Genomic DNA, 19,625 nt, shown 5'->3' on the forward strand with positions numbered 1-19,625 from the left:
CAGCCTTATTGGCAGTGAAAGTGAAAGTCACTCCGTCGTGTCCGACTTTTTGTGACTCCATGGACTATACAGTCCATGGAATTCTCCAGGCCAGAACACTGGAGTGGGTAGGTTTCCCTTCTCCAGGGGATCTTCCCAACTCACGGATCGAACCCAGGTCTTCTGCATTGCAGGCAGATTCTTAACCAGCTGAGCCACAAGGGAAGCCCAAGAACATTGGGGTGGGTAGCCTATCCCTTCTCCAATGGCTCTTCCTGACCCAGGAATTGAACCGGGGTCTCCTGCATGGCAGGCGGATTCTTTACCAACTGAGCTATAGGGGAAGGGAAGCCATCAGGGAAGCTATAGTTCCCCTTATCGGTAGAGGGAATAGCATGTAAAATGAAGACTGGTATGGCTGGGATATATTATTGATGAACAAGGGAGTAGTAATTGATGAGTAATTGACAGATCGGGCAGGGCCTTGACGATAAGGGTAAAAGAGTTTGTGTTTTATCTTAATTACATCTTGGTATTCTTGGGGGAGGCATGTTCCAGAGGACTTCTGAAATGAGTGGCATTTTAGTCATCTGAGAATGTATTTAAATTCAGTTATACAATATATGATATGTTCCAAGGAAATATAAATAGAAGTAATTATTACTGATTGTTAAGAATTTATTTATTTTTAAGTAAGAGTAACTCTTCTTTAAGAAACATGTAAAATGAAGCTGAACCTGAAGTTTGGCCAGCAGTGTGGGCTAAAGGACATTTACAAAAATAAATACATTGCTACTTACATGTACCACCTCCAGATAAGTCATCAACAGCAGTATATTCTTCACGTTCAAGTATGAATAAACTGCATTTCAGTAATACATGTGTAGTAAACATATTTTATTTCACAGAAAGAAGTAGAAATTTTAAAGTATCTTGTGTGTGGCACATGTGAAGCTTACAATGTGGGCCACTGATTTAAATAGGCAGTACCGCCCACCTCCACCCTGCTCATCAGATCTTCATTTTTTGGTGAAATCAGGTTAACAGAAGCTTTCCTTTGATTATAACCCTCATTTTGCACTCAGTATTTATATAGATTCCCAAAATCAGAGGAGTTTGTAATATTAAGTAAGAAATCAAGCTAAGAACATAAATCCTTGAGAAATAAAGAGAGTTAAAAAGTTGAAATATGCCATATCCTAATCATGAAACAGCTAAAATAGAGTAAATGGCAAGACTGTAACTGAGAAAAAATGTTGAAATGAAATGAAAGATGGCTAATATATTTAAAGTCATGACAGGCACATCAAAAATAAGGATAATTTAGTAACAAGTCAACTTCTAAGGAAAAACCCAAACATAATATTTAACATTAAAGCAAAATTATAATTAGCTAAGTAAAAATTCAGTAGGAACACTAAAAATGTGTGAATACATTTTACATGTCCTTCCTTAGGCTGAGCTCTAAGACATGTCAATTGTCCAGGTATCTTTAAATATCTAGGTGTTTGATATCATGTAGAACAGAAATGCAGACACTTGACTGAATTTCCTAGTTTTAGCTGGCTACTTAGCATCATATAGATATAGCTTGAACAACATCTTTAGATTTATGAATTAGGCACAGATAATATTTCTTGTAGGTAACATATAATGCAATAAAACCTAAAAAGTGACCATTCATCAGTTCAAGATTGTAGCTTATTATCTAAGATGACCGTCATATATATATTTAATAAGTATTTTTTAAAAAGTCATTTTATACTAATTTATCTGATAGATATGTTTAGCTAATGAAAATGCCCACTGAGATAGGCAAAATATTCAAGTTCTTTTAATGTAGGTAAAGAACTTCATTTACTGTACACAAATGGCCTTCTATAAAGGGGCATAACAACCTTCCCAGTGTCAGGGAAAGAGTTCCTGGACCACCAATACTCCTGAAGACGTGCTTTGGCCCCTAAGAACATGTGACTGAGATCAGAAGAACTTCAGGCTCTTCCAAGAGGCTTGCACCATTTCTGGAGGGATTCCCTCTTGGACTTTATGCAGATTCTATGGAGACTTTCGGAGAAGGCAATGGCAAGCCACTCCAGTACTCTTTCCTAGAAAATCCCATGGATGTAGGCTGCAGTCCATGGGGTCACCACCAGTTGGACACGACTGAGCGACTTCACTTTTCACTTTCACCTATTGGAGAAGCAAATGGCAACCTACTCCAGTGTTCTTGCCTGGAGAATCCCAGAGATGGGGGAACCTGGTAGGCTGCCATCTATGTGGTCACACAGAGTCGGGCACGACTGAAGCGACTTAGCAATAGCAGCAGCGTGGAGACTTTATCACATTCTGTGGAAGGACTGATGTTGAAGCTGAAATTCCAATACTTTGGCCACTTAATACAAAGAGCTGACTCATTTGAAAAGACCCTGATGTTGGGAAAGATTGAAGGCAGGAGGAGAAGGGGATGACAGAGGATGAGATGGTTGGGAGGCATCACCAACTCAGTGGACATGAGTTTGAGTAGGATCCAGGAGTTGGTGATGGACAGGGAGGACTGGCGTGCTGCAGTCCATGGGGTCGCAAAGAGTCGGACAAGGCTGAGCAACTGAACTGAACTGAACTGTGGAGACTTGGCATCCTGTCTGCCCTCTCCCCTGTACACCACATTCCAGAGTGTTGGCTTTGAGACTGGCTGGATCTGTGCCCACTTCCTGGGCACCCTATTCCCCCAGTGGGAATACCTATAGACTGTGACTAGTTCTTTCTTTTAAAAATGATCAGACCTACAATCTGGAAACGTCAGTTCAAGACTAGAAACTGTAGTCAGTCTAATTTGTTGGAGCATTCTAATGATACCCAGGGTCTAATTTAGGAGTTTATTCTTGATCTGGAAGGCAATAGGGAGTCATCATACATACCTGCTTGAGGAAGGGAGTGCCAAGATGAAAATGATGTTTGGGGAAAACACTGGTGACATCTTTGGAGTGACCTGGAGATACAGAAATGGAAGAGAGGCAGAATAAAAATACGATACATATGAATTTGTCTATCTCTGTCTACTAATTTTGGTTTTAGCAGTCAGCTATGTTATTAGTCTGAGTCAAGAACCTTTTACAGGTGATCTCAGTGGGAGACTATGATTGGCAGACTATAAATAAGTGACTGGCAGCCTGGTAAAGCACACACGCCTTGTCTAAGGGACCAGTGGACCTGAATGGAAGATTAGAAGGGGTGGTAAATGTTACCTTGACAGAGAGGCGTGGTTAGCCTGAACAGTCACTGAGATCAAAGTTACTTGAGAAATGCTTCCACTGAACAGGTTGGTGTGGAACTAAGCTTATGGCTCAAGATTACTCCCAGAAGGGACCTTAGGATGGAGTCTAAAGGGAACTCTAAGAAGGATGCACAACCCATGTTTACTACTCTGAGTCCACACAGGAGGTAAAAAATGCAACCACTATTTTAATAAAAAGAATTTAAAGAATTGTTCAACACCTATTGTTAATAGGTACTACCAAAATCAAAAGGCCCAGAGGGAGCAGTAAGTGCAACTCCAGACTGCAGGAGGAGGGAGGAGGTTGGGATTAGTAACATTGAATGACTTGGAGAGGGGGTCTGTATAGCTACCCCTGAGTCATGTGTTGAGGCTGGTCCTTTGAGGGTTGCAGAGTGGAATCAACAGCTATACTGGAACCAACCGTCAGGGTGAAGAAGGGCTGTTAGAGTGAGATGGCAGAGAAAAGTAACGTGACAACAGAAAATCAGAATGGAAGCAGGATGCAAACAGGAAGGAACAACTTCCCTCTAGCATCCCCTTGTGGGAGAGCATAACGTGGAGCTGCTGGCAAAGGAGGAGAAAAGGTCTTCAAGTCTCAGCCCTGGTGATGCCAAACAGAGTACACAAGGTCGGGTTTGATGCTGAGAGACAACAGTGTAATAACTAGGAAATTGGGTCATCGATACTGATTGGTGGAATGGGTGTCACGAGTAGAATGGTCAGTAGACACGGGTCACGGATGTTCTTTGACAGAACATGATTGAGACACATGATGAGCTTGAGGCCTCTTCCAAAAAGACCTACTTATCTTGAGATTATGAAAAGCTAATGGTGAATAATAAAAATCCCATCAATAGCATCATTGCAGGAGTACCTTTTATGTGCTAGGCTCAACTGTGGATATAATCTCATTTACTCTTCACAACCATATTATCTCCATTTTGCAGATGAGGAGAGAAGAGACAGGAAGGAAATCTAGCACATTATGATTGGAACCCGAGTCTGTCTGATTCTGAATTACCTAGGTGTTCTAAATTATCTAGTAGTTACCTATGTGGTAATTACTACTTGAGTAATCTTCAGCTTTATCAACTCTCTTAAAAATAGCAATCAATGATAGCTTTAGTAAATTTCAGCTATCTGGGGAGAGTATGTAAAAGAACATGGGGAAATTGAAAACTTGTGTTGGAAATGGGGGAACTCATTCAAAAAACATCTCCTCTATTGTGTGGACTTTGTGAGGGCTCCACAGGTATTATTCAAAAAAAACGAACCAATGCTCTTTTCCTATGTATATTTTTGTCTGGATCACTTTTCCCTTGTTGGTTTGTTTGGGCATGTTGTAAGCTTTTCTAAAGAGTTTAGTGATCTTTGGTTGATCATTCATGCTTTGGTATGAGGCACTGAAAACTGACAGAACCTGCATACTGTTGGTAGAGCTTCTAGACTAGAGTCTTCTAGTGGTTAACTGATATTTTGGGGCGGAATCAGCTAATGAAGAATCTGACTGCAATGTGGGAGACCTGGGTTTGATCCCTGGGTTGTCAAGATCTTCTGGAGAAGGGAAAGGCTACCCACTCCAGTATTCTGGCCATGGGGTTGCAAAGAGTTGGACACGACTGACAGACTTTTGCTTTCACTTGTTTCACTTTCTCTAAGTATTGGTAACTATAGGTATTTTCTCTGTCTACCAAAGTAGAAAAATTTTCAAATTTACAGAAAAAAATTTTAAGAATAGTGAATATACATATAATTTTTTCTCTATCATTTATGAGTAAGTGCTCTACATGATACTTCTGCGTGTATTTCCTATATATAAGGATGTTTCCTTATAAAATCAAATCATAGCCACCAAAATCAGAAAATTAACATTGCTAGCACTTAACTTTCAGACCCCATTTAAGTTTTCCCATAATGTCCATTATGGAAAGAATCTAGGCTAGACTACTATGTTGATTTTGTATCTCTTAGTCTCCTTCAGTTTAGGAAAGTTCTTCAGTTCTTCCTCAACTTTTATTGGCCTTAACATTTGTGAATGTCAGATATTTTGTGCAATGTCCTTCTGTTCTGTGTTTTACTGATATTTCCTTCTGATTATTTTCGTGTTATGTGATGTGTCTTCAGCAGGAATATCACAGCAGTAAATTTCTTATGCAACCTATCACAGGGTGGTGCATAATTTTGACTTGTTCTGTTATTAGTGATATTAAATTTGAACACTTGAGTTAGGTGGTGTTTGCCAGGATTCTCCACAGTAATGTTACTTCTTTCCTTTTGTAATTAAGAAGTGTTTTGTGTGGGAGATGCTTCAAGCTTTTGTAAATATCCTGTTTTTCATCAAATTTAATTCATTAGTTGAGATCAGCATGAACTCACAGATTTGTATTTTCTTCAATGGTTATAATTAGTTGTGATATTATTTTCTATTGATGCTCAAAATGCCCTGGACTTGACCAGTAAGAGCTAAGATGACCACTGTATAGTTCTGATGCAGCCCCATCATTCCTGGAGGACTTCTTTTTCTCCAGCCACAAGATCATTGAGAAGCCAGGATATGATTTAATAGTCTCTTTTAGTAGAAAATACTATTTAGAAACCCTGATCTCTATGGTATATATGCAGCACTTAGGTTCAAACATGCACTCCAGTCCATCTTCCTGACTGCTTAGCTCTCCTCGTCCTGCCTAGTTCTCATACCCTTGGGCTGCCTTCCCTCTTTCCCCAGAAATGTAAAGCTATGTATCTGGTTTGGCCCCAGCTACTATTTGAGGTCAGTTTTTCAAGAAAGGAGGAGAAGAGGGAGAATTAAGATCCATATACTAAATGACTTTCTCAGAAAACTGGAGCAACTTCTAGAAGTTGGAGTGAGAAGGCAGAGCCACATGGTTGAGCCTCACTACAGTCTCAAGAATGCACACATACATGTGAGTAATATAAGTACATGCAAGTACTGTATAGCCTCTAAACCAAGTCAGTTATAATACTTTGTTAGGTCCTCAACCAAGAAGCAGGGCTTCCCTTGTAGCTCAGTCAGTAAAGAGTCAGCCTGTAATGCAGGGGACCTGGGTTTGATTGATCGCTGAAGAAGGCTTTCTTATCTCTTCTTGCTATTCTTTGGAACTCTGCATTTAGATGTTTATATCTTTCCTTTTCTCCTTTGCTTTTCGCTTCTCTTCTTTTCACAGCTATTTGTAAGGCCTCCCCAGACAGCCATTTTGCTTTTTTGCATTTCTTTTCCATGGGGATGATCTTGAACCCTGTCTCCTGTACAATGTCACGAACCTCATTCCATAGCTCATCAGGCACTCTATCTATCAGATCTAGGCCCTTAAATCTATTTCTCACTTCCACTGTATAATCATAAGGGATTTGATTTAGGTCATACCTGAATGGTCTAGTGGTTTTCCCTACTTTCTTCAATTTCAGTCTGATTTTGGCAATAAGGAGTTCATGGTCTGAGCCACAGTCAACTCCTGGTCTTGTTTTTGCTGACTGTATAGAGCTTCTCCATCTTTGGCTGCAAAGAACATAATCAATCTGATTTCGGTGTTGACCATCTGGTGATGTCCATGTATAGAGTCTTCTCTTGTGTTGTTGGAAGAGGGTGTTTGTTATGACCAGTGCATTTTCTTGGCAAAACTCTATTAGTCTTTGCCCTGCTTCATTCCGTATTCCAAGGCCAAATTTGCCTGTTACTCCAGGTGTTTCTTGACTTCCTACTTTTGCATTCCAGTCCCCTATAATGAAAAGGACATCTTTTTTGGGTGTTAGTTCTAAAAGGTCTTGTAGGTCTTCATAGAACCGTTCAACTTCAGCTTCCTCAGGATTACTGGTTGGGGCATAGACTTGGATTACTGTGATACTGAATGGTTTGCCTTGGAAACGAATAGAGATCATTCTGTCATTTTTGAGATTGCATCCAAGTACTGCATTTCGGACTCTTCTGTTGACTATGATGACTACACCATTTCTTCTGAGGGATTCCTGCCCGCAGTAGTAGATATAATGGTCATCTGAGTTAAATTCACCCATTCCAGTCCATTTCAGTTCACTGATTCCTAGAATGTCGACATTCACTCTTGCCATCTCTTGTTTGACCACTTCTAATTTGCCTTGATTCATGGACCTGACATTCCAGGTTCCTATGCTATATTGCTCTTTACAGCATCAGACCTTGCTTCTATCACCAGTCACATCCACAGCTGGGTATTCTTTTTGCTTTGGCTCCATCCCTTCATTCTTTCTGGAGTTATTTCTCCCCTGATCTCCAGTTGCATGTTGGGCACCTACTGACCTGGGGGAGTTTCTCCTTCAGTATCCTATCATTTTGCCTTTTCATACTATTCATGGGGTTCACAAGGCAAGAATACTGAAGTGGTTTGCCATTCCCTTCTCCAGTTGACCACATTCTGTCAGATCTCTCCACCATGACCTGCCCATCTTGGGTTGCCCCACGGGCATGGCTTAGTTTCATTGAGTTAGACAAGGCTGTGGTCCTAGTGTGATTAGATTGACTAGTTTTCTGTGAGTATGGTTTCAGTGTGTCTGCCCTCTGATGCCCTCTTGCAATACCTACTGTCTTACTTGGGTTTCTCTTCCCTTGGGCATGGGGTATCTCACTCATCTCACGTGCTAGTAAAGTAAAGCTTAAAATTCTCCAAGCCAGGCTTCAGCAATATGTGAACCGTGAACTTCCTGATGTTCAAGCTGGTTTTAGAAAAGGCAGAGGAACCAGAGATCAAATTGCCAACATCCGCTGGATCATGGAAAAAGCAAGAGAGTTCCAGAAAAACATCTATTTCTGCTTTATTGTCTATACCAAAGCCTTTGACTGTGTGGATGACAGTAAACTGTGGAAAATTCTTCAAGAGATGGGAATACCAGACCACCTGACCTGTCTCTTGAGAAATTTGTATGCAGGTCAGGAAGCAACAGTTAGAACTGGAAATGGAACAACAGACTGGTTCCAAATAGGGAAGGGAGTACATCAAGGCTGTATATTGTCACCCTGCTTATTTAACTTATATGCAGAGTACATCATGAGAAAGGCTGGGCTGGATGAAGCACAGGCTGGAATCAAGATTGCTGGGAGAAATATTAATAACCTCAGAGATGCAGATGACACCACCCTTATGGCAGAAATAAAGAGGAACTAAAAAGCCTCTTGATTAAGGTGAAAGTGGAGAGTGAAAAAGTTGGCTTAAAGCTCAGCATTCAGAAAACGAAGATCACGGCATCCGGTCCCATCACTTCATGGGAAATAATGGGGAAACAGTGGAAACAGTGTCAGACTTTATTTTTCTGGGCTCCAAAATCACTGCAGATGGTGACTGCAGCCATGAAATTAAAAGACGCTTACTCCTTGGAAGAAAAGTTATGACCGACCTAGATAGCATATTCAAAAGCAGAGACATTACTTTGCCAACAAAGGTCCGTCTAGTCAAGGCTATGGTTTTTCCTGTGGTCATGTATGGATGTGAGAGTTGGACTGTGAAGAAGGCTGAGCGCCGAAGAATTGATGCTTTTGAACTGTGGTGTTGGAGAAGACTCTTGAGAGTCCCTTGGACTGCATGGAGATCCAACCAGTCCATTCTGAAGGAGATCAGCCCTGGGAATTTTTTGGAAGGAATGATGCTAAAGCTGAAACTACAGTACTTTGGCCACCTCATGTGAAGAGTTGACTCATTGGAAAAGACTCTGATGCTGGGAGGGATTGGGGGCAGGAGGAGAAAGGGATGACAGAGGATGAGATGGCTGGATGGCATCACTGACTGGATGGACGTGAGTCTGAGTGAACTCTGGGAGTTGGTGATGGACAGGGAGGCCTGGTGTGCTGCAATTCATGGGGTGGCAAAGAGTCAGACACGACTGAGCGACTGATCTGATCTGGTTTGATTCCTGGGTCGGGAAGATTCCCTGAAGAAGGAAATGGCAGCCCACTCCAATATTCTTGCCTGGAGAATCCCATGGACAGAGGAGCCTGGCGGGCTACAGTCCATGGGGTTGCAAGAGTCAGACACAACTTAGTCCGACTAAGACTAAGTGACTAAACCACCAAGCAAAAGACAACATAGTATTTCCACACTCATTGAATGAAAACATGACTATAATGGTTTTATCCAGAGCTCTTCTTGGTTTCCTAGGAGCTGACTTAGAGACAAGGATTTGGGTGTAAGTGATGTGTTTGGGAGGTCATCCCAGCAAATACTGGGATAGTAGAGAAGAAGATGAACACAATTAAAGCTGTCTTCTGAGCAGTTTCATCCATCTCTGAGGATGTCTGGAGCTCAGTTCCTTAAGGGGAATCTGGAGGTCAGTGTGAACATATTTCATTTATTCCAACTGATGGCCAAGGAAAAAGTGACATTAATCTATTACTTCCTTGGTTGTCATTGATTGAAAATTCTGAGTGACATTAAGTCTCCAGAGTGGCCAACCTGACATCAACTCTCCAGTGTGATCACAGACTGATGGAAACTCCTTGGGCAGAGAGTTCTAGGTGTTGGCACGCAGTAAGTGATTTAAGACACACAAGAGGATATCAACAGGGCACTGACCACATTTGCTATAAATGCTGTGTCTTTTCAAAGCTCTGTACTCAAAAGTGCTCATACTACCTTAGGGAGATTTTCAAGGGTGTGTTAGGTTATGCTGTAATTTGTGTTATACCCCAGTGAGACTCCAGTGAACCAGAAAAACCTAATAATATATAAAACACATATATAATGTATGTAATAATACAATAATAAAAGCTTATAGTATCTCATATTTTGAGTTCTTACTATAGTATGTACTATATATTTTATAATATTTTATAAACATATTTATGCAGTTATAATATTGATAGTTATATATTATATATAACTTTATATATTTTATACAGTTACTCTTAGAATATTTTATACAGTTATGATACTTTATACAGTTAATTTTCAAAGGGACTCCTTAAGATCAGTGTGTTAAGTATTTACATTGATGTATAAGGAAACTAAGACTTTGAGAAGGTTAGTAACTTGCTCAAGATGGTACTGCTGAAAGTGGTTCTGTCGGGTTATAAATGGAGGCAGGGAGGCTCCAGAACTACCAGCTTCTCTGTTTGCTAAAGCAAAGCCGTTGGAGCTTCCCCAAAAGCAATAGAAAGAAGATCTCTGAGGAAGAATCACTAAAATGTTCCCACAATCAATCATCTAGTGAAGAAACATCGATCAAGTGATGAGGAAAGCTGGGATTTAGACAGGAGGTCTATAAATGTAAGTAATCAGCCTTAGGTTCTAATTGGAACCCTGGTGTAAAATTTCATCCTGCAGAAACCTACTGAGTTCAAAGCATCAGTCACATCTCTGGAACTCACTTCCAGCTTCTAGGAACTACTAACGAGGGAATCACAAATAATGCAACCGGGATCTAGAGGCTGGAAACAGGCTGTTTGCTGTTTCAGGACTCTGACCTGAGAGTTGATATGTGTAAGTCATACTCTTGAGGTCTTTCACTCACTTTTCAGTTAAAAGAAAGTTATTATGCTTGTTCCTTTTGATTCAGATTCTGACAGGTAGAAATTCTTTTGTTTTTAAATTTTTAAAAATTGAAGTAGAGTTGTTTTATAATGTTAATTTCTGCTGCACAGCAAAGAGATTCAGTTATGCATGTATATGGAGATACACAAACATACACACACACATATACATTCATTCTTATTTATAATCTTTTTGTTATGCTATTTCCAGTATCATGGAATATTGAAAGTATCCCTGAGCTGTACAGTAGGATCTTGTTTATCCATTCCATATACAAGAGCTAACATCTGCTAACCTCAACCTCCCAGTCCATCTTTCTCCCAACCTTCTGCCAGTTGGCAACTACAAGTCTGTTATCTATGTCTGTGAGTCTGTTTCTGCTTTGTTGATAGGTTCTTTTATGTCAGGTTTTAGATTCCACATATATAGGTATTTGCATCTTCAAAATAGAAATTCTTCTCTTGATGAAGGTGAAAGAGGAGAGTGAAAAAGTTGGCTTAAAACTCAACATTCAGAAAATGAAGATCATGGCATCTGGTCCCATCACTTCATGGGAAATAGATGGGGAAACAGTGGAAACAGTGTCAGACTTTATTTTTTGGGGCTCCAAAATCACTGCAGATGGTGACTGCAGCCATGAAATTAAAAGACGCATACTCCTTGGAAGAAAAGTTATGACCAAACTAGACAGCATATTGAAAAGCAGAGACATTTCTTTGCCAACAAAGGTTCATCTAGTCAAGGCTATGGTTTTTCCTGTGGTCATGTATGGATGTGAGAGCTGGACTGTGAAGAAAGCTGAGCATCAAAGAATTGATGCTTTTGAACTGTGGTGTTGGAGAAGACTCTTGAGAGTCCCTTGGACTGCAAGGAGATCCAACCAGTCCATTCTGAAGAAGATCAGCCCTGGGTGTTCATTGGAAGGACTGATGCTGAAGCTGAAACTCCAGTACTTTGGCCACTTCATGCGAAGAGTTGACTCACTGGAAAAGACTCTGATGCTGGGAGGGATTGGGGGCAGGAGGAGAAGGGGATGACAGAGGATGAGATGGCTGGATGGCATCACTGACTCGATGGACGTGAGTCTGAGTGAACTCTGGGAGTTGGTGATGGACAGGGAGGCCTGGCGTGCTGTGATTCATGGGGTCACAAAGAGTCGGACACGACTGAGTGACTGAATTGAACTGAACTGAACTGAATGCAAAAAAAACCTCTTATTTTCAATGTAGAGAACTACTTCTTGTCTCCAAAAAATCTAGGAAAAAAGGATACTGAGTATTGATTGTAAAGTCAATCTAAGTTTAATTCTGCATGAAAGTGATTGAAAACCATGTTAAGATGTTACAGGAAATGTCCACTGCATTTTAAAATGTCTTTAAGAAGGTAAAAAACTGTCCTTGGAACATAGGTACAGTATGGTTGAATGGTTGAATACATATTTTGTTGAAACCAGGCCACTTCCTATTTTAACTAGGAAGATTTTGTTTCAACGTTAGTGTAATTTTAAATACGGTATTGAAAAATGCCGTTGTTCACAGGCATTATATATGTTTGAGCTGATGACCTCCTTAAGTGGGTGCCTTAGGAAAGCGAGTAGGCTATGAATCTTAACGTGGATCTGAATTGAAGAGTTTTAAGGGTTTATTAGTTCAAATGTACAGAAATCATGCAACAACAGGAATTAGACAGAAATTACCCGGGGACAAAAATGTAGCAGGGAGGACAATACTGGCTGAATTAAAAACTCTTTCTACCAGCCACACCACTTTTCACAAGACTTTTCAAACTTTGAAGGTGCCAAGCAATTATCTAAATTTTCAGGCCCTGGACTGAACTGGTGGACTGTCATTTAGCTTTGGGTATTGCTAGGGCCCGAATGGATGAGGGAGACATGTTTCGATTGTACTCAAGACCAGTCATGTGTTTTGTATAAAAAAAAAAAAAAAAATTTTTTTTCTTTCTCATGAGAATACATTTTGGAAGAGCAGATCTTGACTTTACTTAGTCTTATACTCTAGTGATCTAAGTGATTACTCTAGTGATCTAAGTGATTAAAGCTCCCCTACTTCCCTCCATACATTCTGAGTAATTGTCTTAACTTCTTTCTTAGCCCTATACAAGGAAACTTTCAAATACTAACTACTTAAATCCCAATAAAGTAAAGAGATAATAAAAACAAATGAAAATGTTTCCATCTGGAATCGCTTAGATTTCAGGGTGAATAAATTGGCACATACCTGGTGGAGCTCTGGGGCCAAAACCTGAGCTTCTTCTGTTCTGTTTTCATTCCTTCCTACCCTCCCCCCACCCCCCCCCCTCAATTTACTACCCTCTGCTGATTTTCTGGGACTCGAGTCTTCCTGATGGCCATTTGTCACCCCCTCAGCTTCCGTGGCTGTTGGCTATGGATACCCCAAAAGCATCAAGGTGAAGGAAAAAAAAATGAGGAAAGAACAATTAGCTGAATGTTGTCTTCCAGAATTTCAACTAAATTTGGAAACAGAAGCCAAGTGGCAAAGTAAAGATTTTCTTCCCATGGATCTTCTAATTGCCCCCCAGAGGCAGCCGTTGGGATTGCTGAGGATGTTAAGCATTCAAGGTGTGTTGACTGCAGGCTGATAGTCATCAGGCAGATGGCAGGGAATCCGCTGGAAGGCTGAATTTTCTCTGATGCGGGGGAGGGCTGACAGCACAGTAGTTAAGTAGGGGTAGCTGTCAAGGAAAGACGCTTTCCCTTCCCTACAGGGACAATTGAACCACACACTTCCCGGTTCCCAGTTGCCCTGGGCGTTTTTCTCTGTTACAGCATTTCACTCCTGAAATGAATGACGCTTAGCAGGGAAGGTGTCTTTGGTAAGTATTTTACAACAGTGCAGGAGTTAACAGTTTCTTTTTTCATTAGAAGTGAGTTTTGGTGGCTTCGTGACTGGCAGCCTGGAAACTTCTTACTTCCTTTTGATGCAGTGATCTCATAAAGGGTCTCCTTTTCCCAGACATCTGCCAAAGGGAAGGTTATGCTTCTTTCCTTTCTTCCTTCTGCTTTTTTTCCCTGCTTCTCTTCCCTCCCAAGTGTCATAAGAGGGATTTTTGCAACAGTGATAGATACTAGATAATACCATAAACACAACCAACAATGATTTATTTACTAAGATATGTATGTGTGTGTAAGAGAGAGAGAAAGTTTCAAAAAGAGCTTGGGTGACGTGTGAGGTAAAAACTATAGCTCATTGAAAAAGATAACATAAAGGAGAGGAGAAGAAAGAGAATAGTAGTCACTTTACAATATCAGTGAACATACCAATTGTCATTTTAAAAAATGTACATCTGCTGCTGTTACTATTCCACTCAAAGAGAAGTCGCTCAGTTGTGTCCGACTCTTCACGACCCCATGGACTGCAGCCTACCAGGCTCCTCCATGTCCATGGGATTTCCCAGGCAAGAGTACTGGAGTGGGGTGCCATTTCCTTCTCCAGGGGATCTTTCCAACCCAGGGATAGAACCCGGGTCTCCTGCATTGCAGACAGAAGCTTTACGTCTGAGCCACCAGGGAAGCCTCATAGTTAATTAAATTAAATATTGTCAGGGTAATTCTGTGGCAAGCCCCAAGGTAATTCTGTTGCAAGGAGGATAATACACTGTCCCAAATTCAGAATGTGTCCTCCTTAAGAACCGACACTATATCACTCTTATGGCTGCCTAGAGCTTACCTTGGGATTTGGCACACAGAAAGCACTGGATGAAGATTTGTTAACTTGTGTTGAATAAAAGTTAGTAGATTGCTACATCATGAACTCTGCAAAAGTATTTGTGAGAATTAGGGTAATGATTATATGTACGTGGAAGCTGATCTATATGTTATTCTTCTGACCTACACTTCATTAGCACAATCATTCTTCTGCTGGTTGATGCACCCGAGACGTTGCGTAAAGGATCATCTGAAGCATCCAAGAACAATTTGATTATATTCTGCATAATTTGAGTATTTTTAATCTTGAGGATATTTTACTGTACTTTAATTCTTTGAAAACTGGCAATCCATTAAGGATCCAGAAGATAAATTGCTAGAATCAGAATCTTTAATTAACCAAAGCACCGAATGTGCATCAATTAAAAAACTGTTTTGAGGTGGACAGAGTGGGGCTGGAAGGCTGATTTCGCAGGTGCTAGATTTGTGATCTTGCGGAGGTCCTTGACTCTCTCTAAACTTTGGATTCCTCATCTCTATAAAATGAGAAGAGTAGCATCTCCTCCCTCCAGGGCTGTAGGGAGGATGGAAGGAGGTAACGACTGTGCTCCGCACAGTGACAGGTACTCGATAACTACTTCAATAAGTAGCAGGAGTAGGCATCCGTAGCCACCCTGGTGTCTGTACCGGGTTCCACATTGGCTGTGCCCTGTGATTATTTTGTAGAAGATATACTCGGAGAGAGGAAAGCCTGGGTGTGTACCAGCAGGCTTTCTGTGTTTCTGTTCTAGGGTTTGAAACTTCATCCTAAGGAGGAAAGTGATAGGTAGGGGTAAAAGCTTTCCCAGTGTTTGGCAGCATGTTATTAGTATCAGGGGTGGAATTAGTCTGGATGTATATTTTTCCAAATATAATACGTTACTTTCGAAGGTGGAGCTATACACATCCCTGTGTTTTCCCTCCAGTCCCACAGGCAGTTTGAGATCAGTTCACTGAAAATGCCATCTGCTCTTTGTAGTCAGAAATGAAAAGAAACTGAGTTTTCAGTCTCACTCTGAGATTTGCATTTGAATAATAGGTGTCAGGTTTATATTGGTACCCACTTCTTTGAAGTGTGAAGTTAAATGCCTGTGGCTTCACTCAGTACTGGAAGCAAGGCATTAATATCATAATTATCTTTTTCCTTAATGAGATGATACTGAGAAGCAGCTTTAGGAAAACTTATTGAATAAGGTGTTGAAAATGAAGAAAAGACGAGTTGGATGCCTTTCCTTTCTCTCTTTTTGTGGGCCTTAAGTTGGAAAGAGGAAGAAGAATCCATGTATTGTCGCTTGAAAGCTTAGGCTACTTTGCTTGGATGCCTAGATGCTTTTCTGTGAGCTAGATAAAGGCTGAAAGTCTGAGGGGCTCTGTCTTCTGACAACAGTTGGCGTTGTAGGGCTGGACCACTGAGAAAGTCACTGCAGATCTAAAGTATTGCAGATTCTCATTCTGATTCTCATTCAACCTTCTCAGATTCTCAGATTCTCATTCAACCTTCTCCACCTGCAATTTCAGGGGTCTGTAAGACTGTCCTTAGGTTCAACAATTCACTGGAAAGACTTGGAGAAGTCAGAATAGCTGTGATATTCATGGTCTGCGTTTGTCACAGGGAAGGATGCAGATGCAGTCAGCAGAGGGAAGAGCTGCAGAGAGGGGGATCCAGGACACAAGAGCTGGGGCGTCCAGTGGTCCTCTCCCAGAGGAGCTATGTGGACAGGGCCTTTTTTCTCAACACGGTGTCTCGACACATGTGCTTCGCCAACAGGGACGCTTACCCGGTCTTTAACGTCCAGAGTGTTGTTGGGGCTCAGTTATGTGACAGATGACCGTCCCTGTGGCTGACCTTAGTCTCCAGCCCATCCAGGGGTTGAGCTGAGGCCACGTGGACAAGGTTCTCCACCACAAGTCATTTTGTTAGTGTAGACTATCTAGCACCGCCGTGCACCCCGCCCTCACCCCCAACAAAGATACTCTTATCAGTGGACATTCTTAAGGTTTAGAAATTACCTCCCAGTGCTGAGGGCAACGGCCAAACCTAAATCTGGGCAAAGTTAATCCTGTCCTGTATACCACACTCTGACTGCTTCCAAAACAGTAGGAAGTATAGTAGCAACAATACTTTTGATGTTGCTGCTGCTGCTAAGTCGCTTCAGTCATGTCCAACTCTGTGCGACCCCGTAGACGGCAGCCCACCAGGCTGCCCCATCCCTGGGATTCTCCAGGCAAGAACACTGGAGTGGGTTGCCATTTCCTTCTCCAATGCATGAAAGTGAAAAGTGAAAGTGAAGTCGCTCAGTCGTGTCTTTGTGACCCCATGGACTGCAGCCCACCAGGCTCCTCTGTCCATGGGATTTTCCAGGCAAGAGTACTGGAGTGGGGTGCCACTGCCTTCTCCATTTGATACTGATATTAAACAAGGTGGCTCCACAGGGCGAATTCAGAAGCAGCATAGCCAGTGTAAATTCAGCTTATTTCTGGCCCCTTGATTTTCTGAAGGAACTTGCAGTTGTCAGTGATACTTTCTATGTAAGATTCTGCTGGAATTAAGGATATGGACAAATTGTAATCTTACTGCCCTACATACTCAGGCATTACTTCACCGTATCATAAAAGAGCCTGAAAACCTGTGCAATTTTACTTAAGGGATTTCCTATAAACATTATTTTCCTGATCCTGAAACCAAAGTTAGCAATGGAAAGCAATATCCCCATGTTTGGAAGAAAGTTCTTATTCCTGCCAGCTTCAACTAAAAGAGAATTCTTTGCAGACCCACTCATCCCAAACACTGCATAAGGCTCTTTTGGGACTTATCAAGAAACCCATATGAAGAAGTTGTGGGAGACTGAGCCCTAATCAAAGTTTACATTTTCCCACGACATTTCAAGCACACCTGTTGTTAGGGTGTATTGAGTTATTTATTATCAAAAGTTCATGTCCCTCCACATCTCACCTCCCTTTTAATACTCAGTTATGAATTACAAATACAAATGCCTATGGAACTAGGTGCGTTATGTGTGAAATAGGGCAGTAGATGACTAGATATTACTGGAGAGAATGGCAAAGTGGCAGTTATCAGTCTGCTATAGAATTCACATTCAGATTTTGCAAATATTTTACAGGCAAGTGAAACAGATCTTTTGACAGACGTGACTCATGAGTTTGGGACTCCTATAACAAAGGGATACAGGAGCAAATGCCCATATATTAGTAGGACAGAAGATAGAGTTTACTTTTTGGCTTAGCATTTCAGATATTTTCAGACTATGCAATCTGACTTAATGTTGGCTGTAAAAAATCAGTTTTCCAACTTTCCTACAAAATGTAAAAATAAAAGCTAAACAAAGAATTGTACTACATAATGGATGGAGGCATCAAGCAAAAGAATTATGATTTCACCCTATTCATTTTTCATTCTTTGTGGTAGGGACTTGACCAGGAAAGGAAGAAATTGAAACCAAGCAGGACCCTGTGGAACTTGTGGGTCAAATCCTTTCTATGTCCCATTTCTTGTTTGTAGGAAATAGGCTTCCTTGATCTTCCATGACTTCCAAAGGGCAGGTTCAAATAGTTATTAATCGTGGAAGGGAGGGGATGCAGAGACAAGGCAGGAGCAGTCAAGAAAGAGTGCTGCTTTGGGCTGGGTTCTGAGGCCACCCAGGCGAGTATACAATATATACCCAGGGCAGTATATAATATATACCCAGGCGAGTATATAATATATACCCAGGGGAGTATATAATATATACCCAGGCGAGTATATAATATATACCCAGGCGAGTATATAATATATACCCAGGGGAGTATATAATATATACCCAGGCGAGTATATAATATATACCCAGGCGAGTATATAATATATACCCAGGGGAGTATATAATATATACCCAGGCGAGTATATAATATATACCCAGGCGAGTATATAATATATACCCAGGCGAGTATACAATATATACCCAGGGGAGTATACAATATATACCCAGGGGAGTATATAATATATACCCAGGGGAGTATATAATATATACCCAGGCGAGTATATAATATATACCCAGGCGAGTATATAATATATACCCAGGCGAGTATATAATATATACCCAGGGGAGTATATAATATATACCCAGGCGAGTATATAATATATACCCAGGGGAATATATAATATATACCCAGGCGAGTATACAATATATACCCAGGGGAGTATATAATATATACCCAGGCGAGTATACAATATATACCCAGCGGAGTATATAATATATACCCAGGCGAGTATACAATATATACCCAGGGGAGTATATAATATATACCCAGGCGAGTATACAATATATACCCAGGGGAGTATATAATATATACCCAGGCGAGTATATAATATATACCCAGGCGAGTATATAATATATACCCAGGCGAGTATACAATATATACCCAGGGGAGTATATAATATATACCCAGGCGAGTATATAATATATACCCAGGCGAGTATATAATATATACCCAGGGGAGTATATAATAACACTTCTGAGTTACTTTGTAGACCTAAGGCCCTCATCCAGGTGGAGGATGATGACTTCAGGCTGAGCACAGGATTCCTGGGATACTTCTCTATCACCTTACCACCAGCCAATCAGAAGGAAGTCACACACTCTGCACCCCATACCCCACATTTTGCCTGTAAAAACTTCTCCCTCACAAAGCATCAGAGAGGTAGGTGTTTTTGAGCATTAACTACTTGTTCTCCGTGCTTTGCCCCATAGTAAGCCTTCCTGCGGAGAAGGCAATGGCACCCCACTCCAGTACTCTTGCCTGGAAAATCCCATGGACGGAGGAGCCTGGTGGGCCACAGTCCATGGGGCCGCTAAGAGTCGGACACGACTAAGCGACTTCACTTTCACTTTTCACTTTCATGCATTGGAGAAGGAAATGGCAACCCACTCCAGTGTTCTTGCCTGGAGAATCCCAGGGATGGGGCAGCCTGGTAGGCTGCCGATTATGGGGTCGCACAGAGTCAGACACGACTGAAGTGACTTAGCAGCAGCAGCAGCAGCAGCAGGCCTTCCTGTGCTCTAAATTCCCATGTTTCAGATTATTTGGACTTATTGTATGTCCAGTACTCTTGCCTGGAAAATCCCATGGACGGAGG

Source organism: Bos taurus, chromosome 12, assembly GCF_002263795.3.
Source record: "Bos taurus isolate L1 Dominette 01449 registration number 42190680 breed Hereford chromosome 12, ARS-UCD2.0, whole genome shotgun sequence".
Classification (NCBI taxonomy): domain Eukaryota; kingdom Metazoa; phylum Chordata; class Mammalia; order Artiodactyla; family Bovidae; genus Bos; species Bos taurus.